The sequence below is a fragment of the Pseudophryne corroboree genome, chromosome 6, assembly GCF_028390025.1.
Source record: "Pseudophryne corroboree isolate aPseCor3 chromosome 6, aPseCor3.hap2, whole genome shotgun sequence".
NCBI classification, from domain to species: Eukaryota; Metazoa; Chordata; class Amphibia; order Anura; family Myobatrachidae; genus Pseudophryne; species Pseudophryne corroboree.
The window spans coordinates 616,420,002-616,439,651 of NC_086449.1; the positions used below are offsets into that span (position 1 = coordinate 616,420,002).

General features: G+C 45.9%; 1 protein-coding gene across 2 annotated transcripts in view; it reads left to right on the forward strand.

Annotated features, from left to right (window-relative positions):
* The first annotated feature begins 2,094 nt into the window (after window positions 1–2,094).
* LOC134933117 (uncharacterized) overlaps window positions 2,095–19,650 on the forward strand; it is a 148,870-nt gene continuing 131,314 nt past the window's right edge. For both annotated transcript variants that reach the window (XR_010179613.1, XM_063928082.1), the window contains exon 1: window positions 2,095–2,417. The gene's annotated coding sequence lies outside the window, so the exon portion shown is untranslated. The remainder of the gene's footprint in view (window positions 2,418–19,650) is intronic.

Below are 19,650 nucleotides of genomic sequence, written 5' to 3' on the forward strand. Positions count from 1 at the left end.
ATGGCCCAGTATGATTAGGTCCTGTGGTTTGAGGATGAAGGATGCAGTTTTCCACCCCTAAACATTTATGACTGGTACAAGATAAGAGGTTACTATATGTTTCCCTTTCTCCTTCTCCCATTTCATTGCTGAGGTCTGGATACAAGATCATTATCTACACCTCTGACTTTAAAGGCATCAATTAGTCTCCCAGGTCTATGCATACATAAGGTCATATATAGGACACATGCTATTGATCCATCTATGTGAAATAAAACCATTTACATATTCCGATACAAGATACAATTCTGATATTGCTGTCTGCGTGTAAAGGTCACATCTCCATCACGGGAGAGGAATAGGGTAGTAGAGGTGAATACAGTGTACCAAGACAGTGAAATATAGGGGGGAAAGGAAAGAAGGGATAAATAAAGACAGATGGAGGAAAGGAGATTGGTAGAATTGGAGAGGGGAGGAATGGGGAGAGAGAGAAGAAACAGGAGGAGATGGGACTTAGATGAAAAGTTGAATGGGTGAAGGAAAAAGGGGAGAGAGGAGAAATAAAGTAAGATGGGGAAGGGAGAAGGGGCCTAATTCTGAATTGGAAAAACAGATACTGTATGTTCCACTATAGCCTTGCTGCACATAGAAGCATGCTGTATGTAGCAGGACTGCAATGCGAATACAAAGCAGCATGCCGCGGACGTTTGCATCATTGCTGGCTCCATTAGGAATCAATAGGAAGCAGGCACATGGATCCCACTGAACTGATTGGCATAGCGGGGCATGCACTTCTAGTACACCCCGCTATGCTATGCAGCAATACTGTAAGCGGGCACATCTGTAGAGTGAGAAAGGCAAAGTAACTGTGGACCTGATTCATGTTTGTAAGTAAAGCAAAAACAGCAAGTACTGTATGTACTGTATCTTTATATATGGAACAAACCATGTTGCCATGCAAGAGGAGCAAATTCATTTATGTATTTTCTGTGCAGGCTAAATACTGTCTGCTTTTACGTGTAGATCACACATGTTAGACAGCTTTATTTTTACACTGCACTTTAGATTTAAGTTTGAACACACCCCACCCAAATCTAACTGTCTCTGCACATGTTACATCTGCCACACCTGCAGTGCAACATGGTTTTGCCCAGTTTGCTTTACTTGCAAATATGAATCATGCCCTGTGTACCTGGACAAACCATGTTGCAATGCAAGGGGTGCAAATACATACATTGTATTTGGGGGCTAATTTAGGTTGGATCGCAAATCGCGATCCCACCACAATAATTGTGTTTGCCCCATGGGCATATGCACAGGTCCTGACCTGTGCATGCGTCCGCATTTAATGCGGGTGCCCCGCAGTATTTGCGAATGTCTGTGCCTGATTAACAGGCAAAGAAATTTGCAGGGTGGCAACACTCCATTTCCAAGGCTGAGACAGAGCGTTGTGGGGGCAGCGGGAAAACGGAGGCGTGGTGGTGCAAATGGGATGTGTGGCATGGGCATTATCAGGGCGGCTGCATGTTGTCACATACAGCCGCTGTGAGGTGAAAAATGGTGCTGGGCCTCCTGTCGTCACAGCCAGGCTGCGTCGACAGGAGGCTTCCATAATTTCAGCAATCATGCTGTATTTGCTGCTGTGAGCTGTGTATTTCTTCAGTAGCAGACAGTCATGCTGAGCACAGCCCATAGCATCCTGTGCATTGTGGTATGCTTCAAGTTCCAGCCAGTCCTGCTGAATATTATTCTGCACTCCAGTGTAAGCTGTGTACAGATTTGTCTTCATACATCTTTGCAGCAGTTGCGCCAAACAACTCCTCTTGGCACGCCAGGTCTCTGCTAAGTGCTAACGGGTGTCTTTTTTGTATTTTTTTTAATGCTGGAAATGCATCTTAGGCATAACATGATGCTGATTCATTTGATATGCAACACTTATATATTAGTGTGTGACACAGGGGGGAATTCAATTAGGTGCAAGGCTCCCACTGCAAAAAAAAACCCTCACACCTAATTTTAGATTACTGCAGGTATGCGCACTCCTGACACCCATGGTACCTAATAAAAATAAATCCATGTAGGGTTTTTGCTTACAAAACGAGAGAGAGAGAGAGAAAGAAAGAGGGAGGGAGAGAGAGTGAGAGTGAGAGAGAGAGAGAGATACTGGTCTGATGGTCTCTGCAGCTCCCAGCCATCTCCCCCTTCATCTTTCCATAGGGAAAGGGTGCTGCTGGGAGGGAGGAGGCTGCTGAGAGGGGAGGTTGCTGCTGGAAGATGTAGTTCTCCCTGTTGCTGCCTCCATAGGGGTCACACACATGGGGTGACACACATATACTTACACAAACTCAGAGACACACACACACTCACAATACTTACCAACACGCTGCTGCAGAAGATCGGGTCCCCACAGCTGGAGGAAGAAGAAACAGTTTCAGAAAGTGAGTACTGATTAATTAAGCTGATTGGAAACCTACAATTGCTTAATTAGCCCTTTGGGAAAGGGAGGGGGTGGTTCCCACTAGGGTGCAAGAGCAAGTAATGCTGATTTTTCCTAAAAATAAATATTTTAGCAAAAATCAGACTGATGTGTGACAAAAAACATGGTGATTTCTATAGAACTCACCATGTCTCATTTTCTCTGCAATTGAATAGGAAAACAACGCAGCTGCAGAAAACAGCCCGCAGTGTTTTTAAAATGTCCTGCACATACTGTAATTGAATTCCCCCCGAGGCTCTAATTCTGCATAGGAAGTGCTATGATGCAGCGGCCATGGGTTTTTTCTATACCAAGTTCTGTTGAGCTTCTTATATAGACTCAGTTGCACATAGATATACAAGTGTCGCATATCAAATGAATCAGCGCAGTCTCCTGGTGCATCCTAGATTTTAAGACACATTTTCTGCGAAATAGTATGGGACCGGTCAGCTGACTCGCACCACTCAACTCGCACTGCATGGCATATTGAAGCTAGATGCTTGAGGACACAGCTATATTTCTCCAGCGCTTGAAATAATAAGAGAGCAGGTGCTCGACTGGTGGGCAGGTTTATAATAATAAAACCTCAGATATGATCTATAATTAAATGTATTATAATTCTAATGGTTGTATGGTGCACCTGCTCTATTGTTTGTACGTTGTAGTACTAAGTCTCAGCTAGTTAGCATATAACATTATAAGTAGCTAGGCAGAGGCGGATTGGCCATAGGGTTTACAGTGAAGATTCCCGGTGGGCCGACGCACCTGCGGGGCCTGTTTTGTTTGAGGACATGGGGTCCTTTTTATAGACATAATGAATAAGATGCAAAATAATTTGCATATATGAAAATTACTTTGCCACTTAGCCTGTGATTGCAGATGATCTAGTGTATGCTCTGTCTGCCTGCTTGGCTGACATATAAGATTTCAAGCACTAGTCAGTCCTTCTGAGCTCTACCCAAGGCATTCTGTGCATTGTTGTATACTTCAAGTTCCAGTCAGTTTTGCTAAACACCATTCAGACTCCTGTGTAAGTATCCTGTGCTATCCCATATCCCCCAACTGTATCTTTTTAATAGGTAAAGTAGCTTTTTTTATGGTCTGTACTGATTTTTGGCTCTCCAAGCTTCCATTGAAAGTATAGGAAAAGGGGAGTGACCACACCCCTTTACCGGTGGCCACGCCCCTTTTCTCATTTGTACCGATTTTTATGTGTAAAATGTTGGAGGGTATGCTATCCTCAAGAGCTAATCATTTCATCTGAGCACAATTAACTGCTAAGTGCTAGATAGCACTGCTAATACCATTATGTCTCCTGTGTTAACCTGTGCATCAAGCACCAGTAAGCACAGCCACAGCTATTCACATTCGTCTGAAGTGTCATTATTGCACCAACACCTGATCTGTTCTGTTACGCTCATCAGAGACTTCAGTTATACCAGAGACACTCTCAGTGCTAGTCTGCCTTCCAGTGCCGTAACCAGACATTTCAGCGCTGTGTGCAAGAAACAGCATCGGCGCCCCCCTCCCAGGGCCAGTGCGTGCCGCAGGTGTGCGTAAATAATACAGGGGCGTGGCTTCATGGCGAAGGGGCGTGGCCACATTACGGCAAGCAGAGTCCCCTTTTACACAGTGCGGCAGGCAGAGCCCCCTTTTACACAGTACGGCAGGCAGAGTCTCCCTTTTACACATTAGGCAGGTAGAGCTCCCTTTTACAAATTACGACAGGCATAGCTCCCTTTTACACATTACGGCAGACAAAGTCCCCCTTTCCCCCCCCCCTTTTTTTATTCACATTTCAGCAGCAGAGTCCAGGGTGTGTTTAGGGGTCCAAGCGCCCCTGGCAAAGTAAGGGACTGGCACCCCCCATATTTTGCCAGGCAGACCAGCCAAGAAATAAAGTGTGGGGAGAACACTATGTATGTATTTCTCTGATTACAATGAACAGCAACCAGGTGCCCCCTACACTTATAGAAAAGTTCAATATACATCCACACTGGTGGCATTTACAAGTCTTGTCACAGCAATAAACACACTATACTAAGAGTATCCAAACACATATATATATGTATGTAGAAGAGAGAGATCTTTTTTAGAGATGAGCGGGTTCGGTTTCTCTGAATCCGAACCCGCCAGAACTTCATGTTTTTTTTCACGGGTCCGAGCGACTCGGATCTTCCCGCCTTGCTCGGTTAATCCGAGCGCGCCCGAACGTCATCATGACGCTGTCGGATTCTCGCGAGGCTCGGATTCTATCGCGAGACTCGGATTCTATATAAGGAGCCGCGCGTCGCCGCCATTTTCACACGTGCATTGAGATTGATAGGGAGAGGACGTGGCTGGCGTCCTCTCCGTTTAGACACTTGATTTACTAATTTTGGGGAGCATTAGGAGTACTCAGTAGTGTACAGTGCAGAGTTTTGCTGATAGTGACCAGTGACCACCACTTTTATTTATAATCCGTTCTCTGCCTGAAAAAAGCGATACACAGCACACAGTGACTCAGTCACATACCATATCTGTGTGCACTGCTCAGGCTCAGGCCAGTGTGCTGCATCATCTATTATCTATATATAATATTATATATCTGTCTGACTGCTCAGCTCACACAGCTTATAATTGTGGGGGAGACTGGGGAGCACTACTGCAGTGCCAGTTATAGGTTATAGCAGGAGCCAGGAGTACATAATATATTATATAGTGAGTGACCACCAGACACACAGTGCAGTTTATTTAATATATCCGTTCTCTGCCTGAAAAAAGCGATACACACAGTGGCCCTCATTCCGAGTTGATCGCTCGGTAATTTTCTTCGCATCGCAGTGAAATTCCGCTTAGTACGCATGCGCAATATTCGCACTGCGACTGCGCCAAGTAATTTTACAATGAAGATAGTATTTTTACTCACGGCTTTTTCTTCGCTCTGGCGAACGTAGTGTGATTGACAGGAAATGGGTGTTACTGGGCGGAAACACAGCGTTTTCGGGGCGTGTGGATAAAAACGCTACCGTTTCCGGAAAAAACGCAGGAGTGGCCGGAGAAACGGGGGAGTGTCTGGGCGAACGCTGGGTGTGTTTATGACGTCAAACCAGGAACGACAAGCACTGAACTGAACGCAGATGCCGAGTAAGTCTGAAGCTACTCTGAAACTGCTAAGTAGTTTGTAATCGCAATATTGCGAATACATCGGTCGCAATTTTAAGAAGCTAAGATACACTCCCAGTAGGCGTAGGCTTAGCGTGAGCAACTCTGCTAAATTCGCCTTGCGAGCGATCAACTCGGAATGAGGGCCATTGACTCAGTCAGTCACATACCATATCTGTGTGCACTGCTCAGGCTCAGGCCAGTGTGCTGCATCATCTATATATATTATATATCTGTCTGACTGCTCAGCTCACACAGCTTATAATTGTGGGGGAGACTGGGGAGCACTACTGCAGTGCCAGTTATAGGTTATAGCAGGAGCCAGGAGTACATAATATTATATTAAAATTAAACAGTGCACACTTTTGCTGCAGGAGTGCCACTGCCAGTGTGACTAGTGACCAGTGACCTGACCACCAGTATATAATATTAGTAGTATACTATCTCTTTATCAACCAGTCTATATTAGCAGCAGACACAGTACAGTGCGGTAGTTCACGGCTGTGGCTACCTCTGTGTCGGCACTCGGCAGCCCGTCCATAATTGTATATACCACCTAACCGTGGTTTTTTTTTCTTTCTTTATACATACATACTAGTTACGAGTATACTATCTCTTTATCAACCAGTCTATATATTAGCAGCAGACACAGTACAGTGCGGTAGTTCACGGCTGTGGCTACCTCTGTGTCGGCACTCGGCAGCCCGTCCATAATTGTATATACCACCTAACCGTGGTTTTTTTTTCTTTCTTTATACATACATACTAGTTACGAGTATACTATCTCTTTATCAACCAGTCTATATTAGCAGCAGACACAGTACAGTGCGGTAGTTCACGGCTGTGGCTACCTCTGTGTCGGCACTCGGCAGCCCGTCCATAATTGTATATACCACCTAACCGTGGTTTTTTTTTCTTTCTTTATACATACATACTAGTTACGAGTATACTATCTCTTTATCAACCAGTCTATATATTAGCAGCAGACACAGTACAGTGCGGTAGTTCACGGCTGTGGCTACCTCTGTGTCGGCACTCGGCAGCCCGTCCATAATTGTATATACCACCTAACCGTGGTTTTTTTTTCTTTCTTTATACATACATACTAGTTACGAGTATACTATCTCTTTATCAACCAGTCTATATATTAGCAGCAGACACAGTACAGTGCGGTAGTTCACGGCTGTGGCTACCTCTGTGTCGGCACTCGGCAGCCCGTCCATAATTGTATATACCACCTAACCGTGGTTTTTTTTTCTTTCTTTATACATACATACTAGTTACGAGTATACTATCTCTTTATCAACCAGTCTATATATTAGCAGCAGACACAGTACAGTGCGGTAGTTCACGGCTGTGGCTACCTCTGTGTCGGCACTTGGCAGCCCGTCCATAATTGTATATACCACCTAACCGTGGTTTTTTTTTTCTTTCTTTATACATACATACTAGTTACGAGTATACTATCTCTTTATCAACCAGTCTATATATTAGCAGCAGACACAGTACAGTGCGGTAGTTCACGGCTGTGGCTACCTCTGTGTCGGCACTCGGCAGCCCGTCCATAATTGTATACTAGTATCCAATCCATCCATCTCCATTGTTTACCTGAGGTGCCTTTTAGTTGTGCCTATTAAAATATGGAGAACAAAAATGTTGAGGTTCCAAAATTAGGGAAAGATCAAGATCCACTTCCACCTCGTGCTGAAGCTGCTGCCACTAGTCATGGCCGAGACGATGAAATGCCAGCAACGTCGTCTGCCAAGGCCGATGCCCAATGGCATAGTACAGAGCATGTCAAAACCAAAACACCAAATATCAGTAAAAAAAGGACTCCAAAACCTAAAATAAAATTGTCGGAGGAGAAGCGTAAACTTGCCAATATGCCATTTACCACACGGAGTGGCAAGGAACGGCTGAGGCCCTGGCCTATGTTCATGGCTAGTGGTTCAGCTTCACATGAGGATGGAAGCACTCAGCCTCTCGCTAGAAAACTGAAAAGACTCAAGCTGGCAAAAGCACCGCAAAGAACTGTGCGTTCTTTGAAATCCCAAATCCACAAGGAGAGTCCAATTGTGTCGGTTGCGATGCCTGACCTTCCCAACACTGGACGTGAAGAGCATGCGCCTTCCACCATTTGCACGCCCCCTGCAAGTGCTGGAAGGAGCACCCGCAGTCCAGTTCCTGATAGTCAGATTGAAGATGTCAGTGTTGAAGTACACCAGGATGAGGAGGATATGGGTGTTGCTGGCGCTGGGGAGGAAATTGACCAGGAGGATTCTGATGGTGAGGTGGTTTGTTTAAGTCAGGCACCCGGGGAGACACCTGTTGTCCGTGGGAGGAATATGGCCGTTGACATGCCAGGTGAAAATACCAAAAAAATCAGCTCTTCGGTGTGGAGGTATTTCACCAGAAATGCAGACAACAGGTGTCAAGCCGTGTGTTCCCTTTGTCAAGCTGTAATAAGTAGGGGTAAGGACGTTAACCACCTCGGAACATCCTCCCTTATACGTCACCTGCAGCGCATTCATAATAAGTCAGTGACAAGTTCAAAAACTTTGGGTGACAGCGGAAGCAGTCCACTGACCAGTAAATCCCTTCCTCTTGTAACCAAGCTCACGCAAACCACCCCACCAACTCCCTCAGTGTCAATTTCCTCCTTCCCCAGGAATGCCAATAGTCCTGCAGGCCATGTCACTGGCAAGTCTGACGAGTCCTCTCCTGCCTGGGATTCCTCCGATGCATCCTTGCGTGTAACGCCTACTGCTGCTGGCGCTGCTGTTGTTGCCGCTGGGAGTCGATGGTCATCCCAGAGGGGAAGTCGTAAGCCCACTTGTACTACTTCCAGTAAGCAATTGACTGTTCAACAGTCCTTTGCGAGGAAGATGAAATATCACAGCAGTCATCCTACTGCAAAGCGGATAACTGAGTCCTTGACAACTATGTTGGTGTTAGACGTGCGTCCGGTATCCGCCGTTAGTTCACAGGGAACTAGACAATTTATTGAGGCAGTGTGCCCCCGTTACCAAATACCATCTAGGTTCCACTTCTCTAGGCAGGCGATACCGAGAATGTACACGGACGTCAGAAAAAGACTCACCAGTCTCCTAAAAAATGCAGTTGTACCCAATGTCCACTTAACCACGGACATGTGGACAAGTGGAGCAGGGCAGGGTCAGGACTATATGACTGTGACAGCCCACTGGGTAGATGTATGGACTCCCGCCGCAAGAACAGCAGCGGCGGCACCAGTAGCAGCATCTCGCAAACGCCAACTCTTTCCTAGGCAGGCTACGCTTTGTATCACCGCTTTCCAGAATACGCACACAGCTGAAAACCTCTTACGGCAACTGAGGAAGATCATCGCGGAATGGCTTACCCCAATTGGACTCTCCTGTGGATTTGTGGCATCGGACAACGCCAGCAATATTGTGTGTGCATTAAATATGGGCAAATTCCAGCACGTCCCATGTTTTGCACATACCTTGAATTTGGTGGTGCAGAATTTTTTAAAAAACGACAGGGGCGTGCAAGAGATGCTGTCGGTGGCCAGAAAAATTGCGGGACACTTTCGGCGTACAGGCACCACGTACAGAAGACTGGAGCACCACCAAAAACTACTGAACCTGCCCTGCCATCATCTGAAGCAAGAAGTGGTAACGAGGTGGAATTCAACCCTCTATATGCTTCAGAGGTTGGAGGAGCAGCAAAAGGCCATTCAAGCCTATACAATTGAGCACGATATAGGAGATGGAATGCACCTGTCTCAAGTGCAGTGGAGAATGATTTCAACGTTGTGCAAGGTTCTGATGCCCTTTGAACTTGCCACACGTGAAGTCAGTTCAGACACTGCCAGCCTGAGTCAGGTCATTCCCCTCATCAGGCTTTTGCAGAAGAAGCTGGAGGCATTGAAGAAGGAGCTAAAAGGGAGCGATTCCGCTAGGCATGTGGGACTTGTGGATGCAGCCCTTAATTCGCTTAACAAGGATTCACGGGTGGTCAATCTGTTGAAATCAGAGCACTACATTTTGGCCACCGTGCTCGATCCTAGATTTAAAGCCTACCTTGGATCTCTCTTTCCGGCAGACACAGGTCTGCTGGGGTTGAAAGACCTGCTGGTGACAAAATTGTCAAGTCAAGCGGAACGCGACCTGTCAACATCTCCTCCTTCACATTCTCCCGCAACTGGGGGTGCGAGGAAAAGGCTCAGAATTCCGAGCCCACCCGCTGGCGGTGATGCAGGGCAGTCTGGAGCGACTGCTGATGCTGACATCTGGTCCGGACTGAAGGACCTGACAACGATTACGGACATGTCGTCTACTGTCACTGCATATGATTCTCTCAACATTGATAGAATGGTGGAGGATTATATGAGTGACCGCATCCAAGTAGGCACGTCACACAGTCCGTACTTATACTGGCAGAAAAAAGAGGCAATTTGGAGGCCCTTGCACAAACTGGCTTTATTCTACCTAAGTTGCCCTCCCACAAGTGTGTACTCCGAAAGAGTGTTTAGTGCCGCCGCTCACCTTGTCAGCAATCGGCGTACGAGGTTACATCCAGAAAATGTGGAGAAGATGATGTTCATTAAAATGAATTATAATCAATTCCTCCGCGGAGACATTGACCAGCAGCAATTGCCTCCACAAAGTACACAGGGAGCTGAGATGGTGGATTCCAGTGGGGACGAATTGATAATCTGTGAGGAGGGGGATGTACACGGTGATATATCGGAGGGTGAAGATGAGGTGGACATCTTGCCTCTGTAGAGCCAGTTTGTGCAAGGAGAGATTAATTGCTTCTTTTTTGGGGGGGGTCCAAACCAACCCGTCATATCAGTCACAGTCGTGTGGCAGACCCTGTCACTGAAATGATGGGTTGGTTAAAGTGTGCATGTCCTGTTTTGTTTATACAACATAAGGGTGGGTGGGAGGGCCCAAGGACAATTCCATCTTGCACCTCTTTTTTCTTTTCTTTTTCTTTGCATCATGTGCTGATTGGGGAGGGTTTTTTTGGAAGGGACATCCTGCGTGACACTGCAGTGCCACTCCTAGATGGGCCCGGTGTTTGTGTCGGCCACTAGGGTCGCTAATCTTACTCACACAGTCAGCTACCTCATTGCGCCTCTTTTTTTCTTTGCGTCATGTGCTGTTTGGGGAGGGTTTTTTGGAAGGGACATCCTGCGTGACACTGCAGTGCCACTCCTAGATGGGCCCGGTGTTTGTGTCGGCCACTAGGGTCGCTAATCTTACTCACACAGCTACCTCATTGCGCCTCTTTTTTTCTTTGCGTCATGTGCTGTTTGGGGAGGGTTTTTTGGAAGGGACATCCTGCGTGACACTGCAGTGCCACTCCTAGATGGGCCCGGTGTTTGTGTCGGCCACTAGGGTCGCTAATCTTACTCACACAGCTACCTCATTGCGCCTCTTTTTTTCTTTGCGTCATGTACTGTTTGGGGAGGGTTTTTTGGAAGGGACATCCTGCGTGACACTGCAGTGCCACTCCTAGATGGGCCCGGTGTTTGTGTCGGCCACTAGGGTCGCTAATCTTACTCACACAGCTACCTCATTGCGCCTCTTTTTTTCTTTGCGTCATGTGCTGTTTGGGGAGGGTTTTTTGGAAGGGCCATCCTGCGTGACACTGCAGTGCCACTCCTAGATGGGCCCGGTGTTTGTGTCGGCCACTAGGGTCGCTAATCTTACTCACACAGCTACCTCATTGTGCCTCTTTTTTTCTTTGCGTCATGTGCTGTTTGGGGAGGGTTTTTTGGAAGGGACATCCTGCGTGACACTGCAGTGCCACTCCTAGATGGGCCCGGTGTTTGTGTCGGCCACTAGGGTCGCTAATCTTACTCACACAGCTACCTCATTGCGCCTCTTTTTTTCTTTGCGTCATGTGCTGTTTGGGGAGGGTTTTTTGGAAGGGACATCCTGCGTGACACTGCAGTGCCACTCCTAGATGGGCCCGGTGTTTGTGTCGGCCACTAGGGTCGCTTATCTTACTCACACAGCGACCTCGGTGCAAATTTTAGGACTAAAAATAATATTGTGAGGTGTGAGGTATTCAGAATAGACTGAAAATGAGTGTAAATTATGGTTTTTGAGGTTAATAATACTTTGGGATCAAAATGACCCCCAAATTCTATGATTTAAGCTGTTTTTTAGTGTTTTTTGAAAAAAACACCCGAATCCAAAACACACCCGAATCCGACAAAAAAAATTCGGTGAGGTTTTGCCAAAACGCGTTCGAACCCAAAACACGGCCGCGGAACCGAACCCAAAACCAAAACACAAAACCCGAAAAATTTCAGGCGCTCATCTCTAATCTTTTTGGGATCATAGATTAACATATTTATCTTTAAAAAAAAAGTTGTAGGGAGTTAAAAAGAATGAAAAGTAGTCTTTTAAACCTACATTCCTTAACATTCTTACAAAGTTATTTAAAAAAAATGTTTAGGTTTACCATTTTTAGTGTTACATTTAAATATAAATTCAAAGATGTTTCAAAGTATTTTTTAAAGATAATGAAAAACACAGGTTCCTGCCATTAGTGTAATCCTCCATCCCCTGCAGGCTGCAGCATCAAAAATTGCCTTACCCACTGGAAGCTATAATAGTAGATTTAATCTGGCTGTCTAGCCCCCTCTCCTCTTCTTTGTCAGGCAGATGTCACTCTCACTCACTTTCTGTCAATGGCATCCTCCTCCTGGCATTCCTGCTCAGCTGCTCCACTGCTCTTCTTCACAGGAAATGGAGTGTAGACAAAGTGAACAAGCGCAGCGTGACATCATGACATCACGTTGCGCTCATACAAAGAACGATTACCCATTGGTCTGAATGCATGGAGTCGGCGCTAAAAGGTAGGCTGTCGCCTGGTACCTTCAGAGGCGACGGCTCCAGGCAGCGGGAGACAGGCGGCAGTGCGGGGGAATGCCGCGCTCAGAGTCTATTCAGAGGCTGCGGCTCCGGGCGGTGGAAGAAAGACGGCAGTGCGGGGGAATGCCGCGCTCAGAGTCTATTCAGAGGCGGCGGCTCCGGGCGGCGGGAGACAGGCGGCAGTGCGGGGGAATGCTGCGCTCAGAGTCCCTTCAGAGGCAGCGGCTCTGACGGGCGGCAGGAGACAGGCGGCAGCGCTGGAATCTAGTGAGAACAGTGGCTGCGGTCGTGTATGGGTGGGGGTGTGCTGCCGATGGTACGCCTTCCTCGCATGTGCGCTGTGGGCAAGACACCATCGGCACACACCTAGTTACGGCACTGCTGCCTTCCTTAGCACTCCTTCAATTATTCAGTGTGTCCCTTATTATTATTTATTTATTACCAGTTATTTACATAGCGCACACATATTCTGCAGTGCTTTGCAGAGAATAATTGGCCATTGCCATCAGTCCCTGCCCCAGTGGAGCTTACAGTTTGAGGGGTACATTTACTTCAGTGCTGATTGGTTGCAATGGGCACTTCTCCACTGGCTCACTTCTTCGCTCTTATCACTGCTTTGTAAATGTACCCCTATATTTCCTATCACATGTACACACAGACACATTCACACTAGGGTCAATTTTTGTTGGAAGCCAGTTAACCTACCAGTATATTTTTGGATTGTGGGAGGAAACCGGAGTACCCGGAGGAAACCCACGCAAGTATGGGGAGAATTTACAAACTCCGCACAGTTAGAGCCATGATGGGAATCGAACCCATGACCTCAGTGCTGTGAGGAAGTAATGCTAACCATTACACCATCCATATGGCCCCTGTGGTAGCATGACATCTGCTTATCACCAAGCATCTTCAGTTTGCAGCTGGTAACTTCAAGTGCCAGAGCTCCAGAGCACTCTGTCAGTGGACGCTGTTCAGAGACTTCTGTCTTCATGTTGGTCCTCACAGCATTGCTCCATCCTGCAGACTACACTACCTGCTGCTGGAGCAGCATTATGCTCTACTGTCTACTGGATCCTGCTCATCAACAGACTGCAGTCACCACAGACACTGTTTGTAATCATTTCTACTGGGCCCTCTCCACAGTTCCATGTGTTGATCATACTCCCAATACCCACTGGTAATCAGGGACTGTACATTGTGCCCTATCAGATATACAGTATGTATCCATTGTATTCAATAAACTATTCCATTTACCATCTACTGTATGTGGAGAGACCTCAAAAGAGTCTGCAATAAGAGGGTAGTGGTCAAGGAAATAAACTGCTCCCTTCAACGTGTCTATTCTGTTTTTAATGTGACGTTTAGTAATGGTGCATTAAGGGTGGAATAGTGCACAGAATTTTTTTTGTGTGAAGGATTCTTGGTAGAGATGAGCGGGTTCGGTTCATCGAGATCCGACCCCACCCCACCCCCCCGAACTTCACATGGTATACACGGGTCCAAGGCAGCCTTGGTTCTTCCCACCGAACACGCAAAACCCGAACAGTGGAAAACGTCATCATCCAGCTGTCGGATTCTCGCAAGATTCGGATTCCATATAAAGAGCCGCGCATCGCCGCCATTTTCACTTGTGCATTGTCGATTGAGCGGAGAGGACGTGGCTACGTTCTCTGCCTGAAAAGCTCAATATCTGTGCTCAGTGTGCTGCATTGTGGTGACCACCATATATAGTAGTACAGTACAGTAGGCCATTTCTGTATCTTGCAGCTCCGTGTCAGACTCAGTTCTATTCTCCTGATCAATGCTCAATATCTGTGCTGCATTGTGGTGACCAGTATATAGTAGTACAGTGCTGCATTGTGGTGACCACCAGTATATAGTAGTACAGTACAGTAGTCCATTGCTGTATTTTGCAGCTCCGTGTCAGACTCAGTTCTATTCTCCTGACCAGTGCTCTATATCTGTGCTGCATTGTGGTGACCAGTATATAGTAGTACAGTGATGCATTGTGGTGACCACCAGTATATAGTAGTACAGTACAGTAGTCCATTGCTGTATCTTGCAGCTCCGTGTCACTTCTAGTATCCTGAACAGTGCTTAATATCTGTGCTCAGTGTCAGTGCTGCATTGTGGTGACTAAAAGTCCAGTGTCTTGTGCTGCATCTTGCTGCTGTAGGGTGCTGTGGTAGTGTCTTGTCACTGTGTCATCATTATTCCAGTCACAGTGGTATCTGGTATCTATCTAGTGGTATCTAATTCCAGACATTACTGCCGTCTAATTCCAGTGTTATTACTGGCATATAATTCCACACATTAAAAAACGGAGAACAAAATGTGGAGGGTAAAATAGGGAAAGATCAAGATCCACTTCCACCTCGTGCTGAAGCTGCTGCCACTAGTCATGGCAGAGATGATGAAATGCCATCAACGTCGTCTGCCAAGGCCGATGCCCAATGTCATAGTAGAGAGCATGTAAAATCCAAAAAACAAAAGTTCAGTAAAATGACCCAAAAATCTAAATTAAAAGCGTCTGAGGAGAAGCGTAAACTTGCCAATATGCCATTTACGACACGGAGTGTCAAGGAACGGCTAAGGCCCTCTGCTATGTTCCTCATGACTAGTGGGTCAGCTTCACATGAGGATGGAAGCACTCATCCTCCCACTAGAAAAATGAAAAGAGTTAAGCTGGCAAAAGCACAGCAAAGAACTGTGCGTTCTTCGAAATCACAAATCCCCAAGGAGAGTCCAATTGTGTCGGTTGCGAAGCCTGACCTTCCCAACACTGGATGGGAAGAGGTGGCTGCTTCATTTTCTCCCGCCACTGGAGCTGCCAGGAAAAGGATACAATTTCCAAAACCACCCACTGGCGGTGATGCAGGGCAGTCAGGAGCGATAGCTGACATCTGGTCTGGACTGAAGGACCTGCCAACGATTACTGACATGTCGTCTACTGTCACTGCATATGATTCTGTCACTATTGAAAGAATGGTGGAGGATTATATGAGTGACAGCATCACTCTAGGCATGTCAGTCAGTCCGTACGTTTACTGGCAGGAAAAAGAGGCAATTTGGAGGCCCTTGCACAAGCTGGCTTTATTTTACCTAAGTTGCACCCCCCCCCCCCCCCCTCCTCCAGTGCGTACTCCGAAAGAGTGTTTAGTGCAGCCGGTAACCTTGTCAGCGATTGGCGTAGGTGGTTACTTCCAGAAAATGTGGAGAAGATGATGTTTATCAAAATGAATAATAATCAATTCCTTTGGGGAGACATTCACCAGCAATTGCCTCCGGAAAGTACACAGGGACCTGTGATGGTGGATTCCAGTGGGGACGAATTAATACTCTGTGAGGAGGGGGATGTACACAGTGAAAGGGGTGAGGAATCAGACGATGAGGAGAAGGTGGACATCTTGCCTCTGTAGAGCCAGTTTGTGCAAGGAGAGATTGATTGCTTCTTTTTTGGTGGGGGCCCAAACCAACCAGTCATTTCAGCCACAGTCGTGTGGCAGACCCTGCGGCTGAAATGATGGGTTTGTTAAAGTGTGCATGTCCTGTTTATACAACATAAGGGTGGGTGGGAGGGCCCAAGGACAATTCCATCTTGCACCTCTTTTTTTTTATTTATCTTTGCATCATGTGATGTTTGGGGCCAATTTTTTTAAGTGCCATCCTGTCTGACACTGCAGTGCCACTCCTAGATGGGCCAGGTGTTTGTGCCGGCCACTTGGGTCGCTTAGCTTAGTCATACAGCGACCTCAGTGCAAATTTTAGGACTAAAAATAATATTGTGAGGTGTGAGGTGTTCAGAATAGACTGAAAATGAGTGGAAATTATGGTTATTGAGGTTAATAATACTATGGGATCAAAATTACCCCCAAATTCTATGATTTAAGCTGTTTTTGATGGGTTTTTGAAAAAAAAACACCCAAATCCAAAACACACCCGAATCAGACAAAATTTTTTAAGGGATGTTTTGCCAAAACGCGTCCGAATCCAAAACACGGCCGCGGAACCAAATCCAAAACCAATGCACAAAACCCAAAAAATGTCCGGTGCACATCACTAATTCTTGGTAAATAATAAGGGATCTGAGCAGGTTATTATGATTATTTGGGAACAAAACCCTTCAGATTGTAGCATAAATGTGTATTTAATAACACTTGACTCATTTACATTGCTATTCAGGATATAGTATTAAGGATAGATCTTATTTTTATTCGATGAATACTTATGCATGAGAAGATTCAGTATGATATGGAGAATGGTGCTATTCATCTTATGTGGGTAGGTATTAATGTTATGTTGGGTGGTGTTAATGTAAAGTGTGGGGTTATTATTTGGGAGCTGTGAGTGTTGACTATTAATGTTATGTGAGGGTGGATTTTGAATGTTATGTTGGGATGGGTGTACTACGATATACCGGAGCTAAGGATCCTGGCCGCCAGCATACCGGCACTGGGATCACAACCGCCAGAATGCCGGCAGCGGGGTGGGCGCAAAAAAGCCCCTTGTGGGCTCACTGCGCTCACCACGCTGCGGGAATGGCGGCGCATTTATTATCCCTCCAGGGGTGTCATGGACACACAAAGAGAAGGAATAGTTGTTGGGATCCCGGCGGTCGGGATCCCGGCACCGGTATGCAGAGCGCCAGGATCCCGACAGCCGGGATATTGAGTTCCTCCCATTGGGATTGGTGTGGAGGGTTATGTTATTATTATTATTGTTATTATTATCCTTTATTTATATGGCGCCACATGGGATCCACAGCGCCCACTTACGGAGTAAACAAATAAGGAAAACATGAAGACAGAACCTTACAGTTCAATACAATATAGGACAAGTACAGGGTATATAAACATAGCTGCGTCAGCCGATGACACTGAAATAAGTATCAGGGTGGCAGAAAACCGAGGGATTTGGTGCCATCAAAGGGCGTATTGAAAAAAAGACAGGTTATGTAAGAGACATAAAGGCACATGAGGGAAGAGGGCCCTGATAGTGAAAGCTTACATTCTAAAGTTGGAGTGGGTTGATATTGTTGGGTGGTCTTCAGTATGCCGACTGACGGGATCCCGGCGCACAGTATACCGGCGCCGGAATCCCGACAGCCGGCATACCGACACTTATTCTCCCTCGTGGGGGTCCACGACCCCCCTGGAGGGAGAATAAAATAGCGCGCCACCGTGCCCGCAGCGTGGCGAGCACAGTGAGCCCGCAAGGAGCTCATTTGCGCTCGCCACACTGTCGGTTAGCCGGCGGTCGGGCTCCCGGCGCCGGTATGCTGGTCGCCGGGAGCCCGACCGCCGGCATACCATACTGAACCCGTTATTGTTATGTGGGGCCTAGTGAGGGGTATTAATGTTATGGGGTGACTTTTTATTATATGAGGTTTGTGGTTCTATTAATACAGTACTATATATGGACTTTTTTGCTTACTGGCAACTCTATGTAGGAACTATCAACATTGGACTTTATAAAGGCAAATATAACTAATCATTAAATGCATTATATATGTTTTATATTGTTGAATATGAGGAAGAAAAAGATTAACAATGTTGTGGACACATACATTAATCTTTTAATGTATAGAGAGGTATGGAGGAAAGGTGCTTTGGAATGTCATGGGAAAGGCATTTTGGCATGACGGATCGGAAGAGAAGGGGGGCCCCAAGCCATTATTTTGCCTAGGGCCCTATAGAGTTTTAAACTGGCTCTGAGGAGTACTATTAATTAATATAGGGGAAATATTATGTAATTCTTGAGTGGTTTGTTTTGGCTAAGCATAATAGTAAATATGAAAGTATTGTGATGCTTGCCATTATTTGTTCAGTTCTTAGAATTAATTCTTGCTCTGAATGAATAAACAAAGACACAATACTGCTACCCAGCACTAGATGCTGGTTATAGTTCTCAGGATCTGCACAGCAGCACAGTACAATATTGTATCTTGCGACCGTATTGATTCCTATTATGCACAGTTGCACAAGAAAACATTTCTTATGCTGTATAGAATTATTGCTATCTTTTCTTGTTTTGTATATGTTGGGAGACTGTGGTGCATCAGGAGTGATCTCTCATTAGGAAATAAAGGTGGTCACTCGCTAGCAGTTTTTAGCAGCCGTGCAAACGCTATGCCGCCTCCCACTGGGAGTGTATTTTAGCTTAGCAGAAGTGCGAACGAAAGGATCGCAGAGCGGCTACAAAATAATTTTGTGTAGTTTCAGAGTAGCTTCAGACCTACTCAGCGCTTGCGATCACTTCAGACTATTCATTTCCTGTTTTGATGTCACAAACACACCCTGTGTTCGCCCAGCCACACCTGCGTTTTTCCCAGCACGCCTGCATTTTTTTGAACACTCCCTGAAAACGGTCAGTTGACACCCAGAAATGCCCACTTCGTGTCAATCACTCTGTGGCCAGCAGTGCGACTGAAAAGCTTCGCTAGACCTTGTGTGAAACTACAGCGTTCATTGTAATAGTACGATGCACGTGCGCATTGCGCCGCATACGCATGCGCAGAAGTGCTGGGTTTTTGCCTGATCGCTGCGCAGCGAACAAAAGCAGCTAGCGATCAACTCGGAATGACCCCCCCCCCAATGACTACACTTGGGGAAGCAAATGGGAGCCTTCATTTAAGCATAAGCAGTAACACACCTTGAGATTTTCTCTCCTCATTACTAATAAAATGTAAATCTATCACAAATGACCTTTATAGAATAATTAATACATTTGATTTGTTAATTATTATGTAGTGTTCTTGACACTTTTTTACTGCCATGTAAAAATGTCTACATTTGTTCCTAATTATTTGTATTACTGTTAAGCAATGAACCTGATGTTATGTACTGTATACTGAGAGAAACGATTGGTGACATTTTCCTTTTTATGTAAAAGTATAATTCCCCTTCCTAACTTTTAATTGCTGCTTTACCAGAACACATGGGACTGTAATATGAACTTTCTTATCATATTGGAATAAGTGTTCTTTAAAATGGCAATGATGTAATATATCCTATACATTAATGCACGTTTATATTTGAGTTGTGCATGTTTATTATTTTGTATACATAATTTCCTCAGTAGACAGATCATTAAAAGGAAATGTAGAACTGATTGAGAAATGTGCTTTTAGTCTCCATGTGTCAGGTAAAAGATGCTTGGTGATAAGATATGATCGTT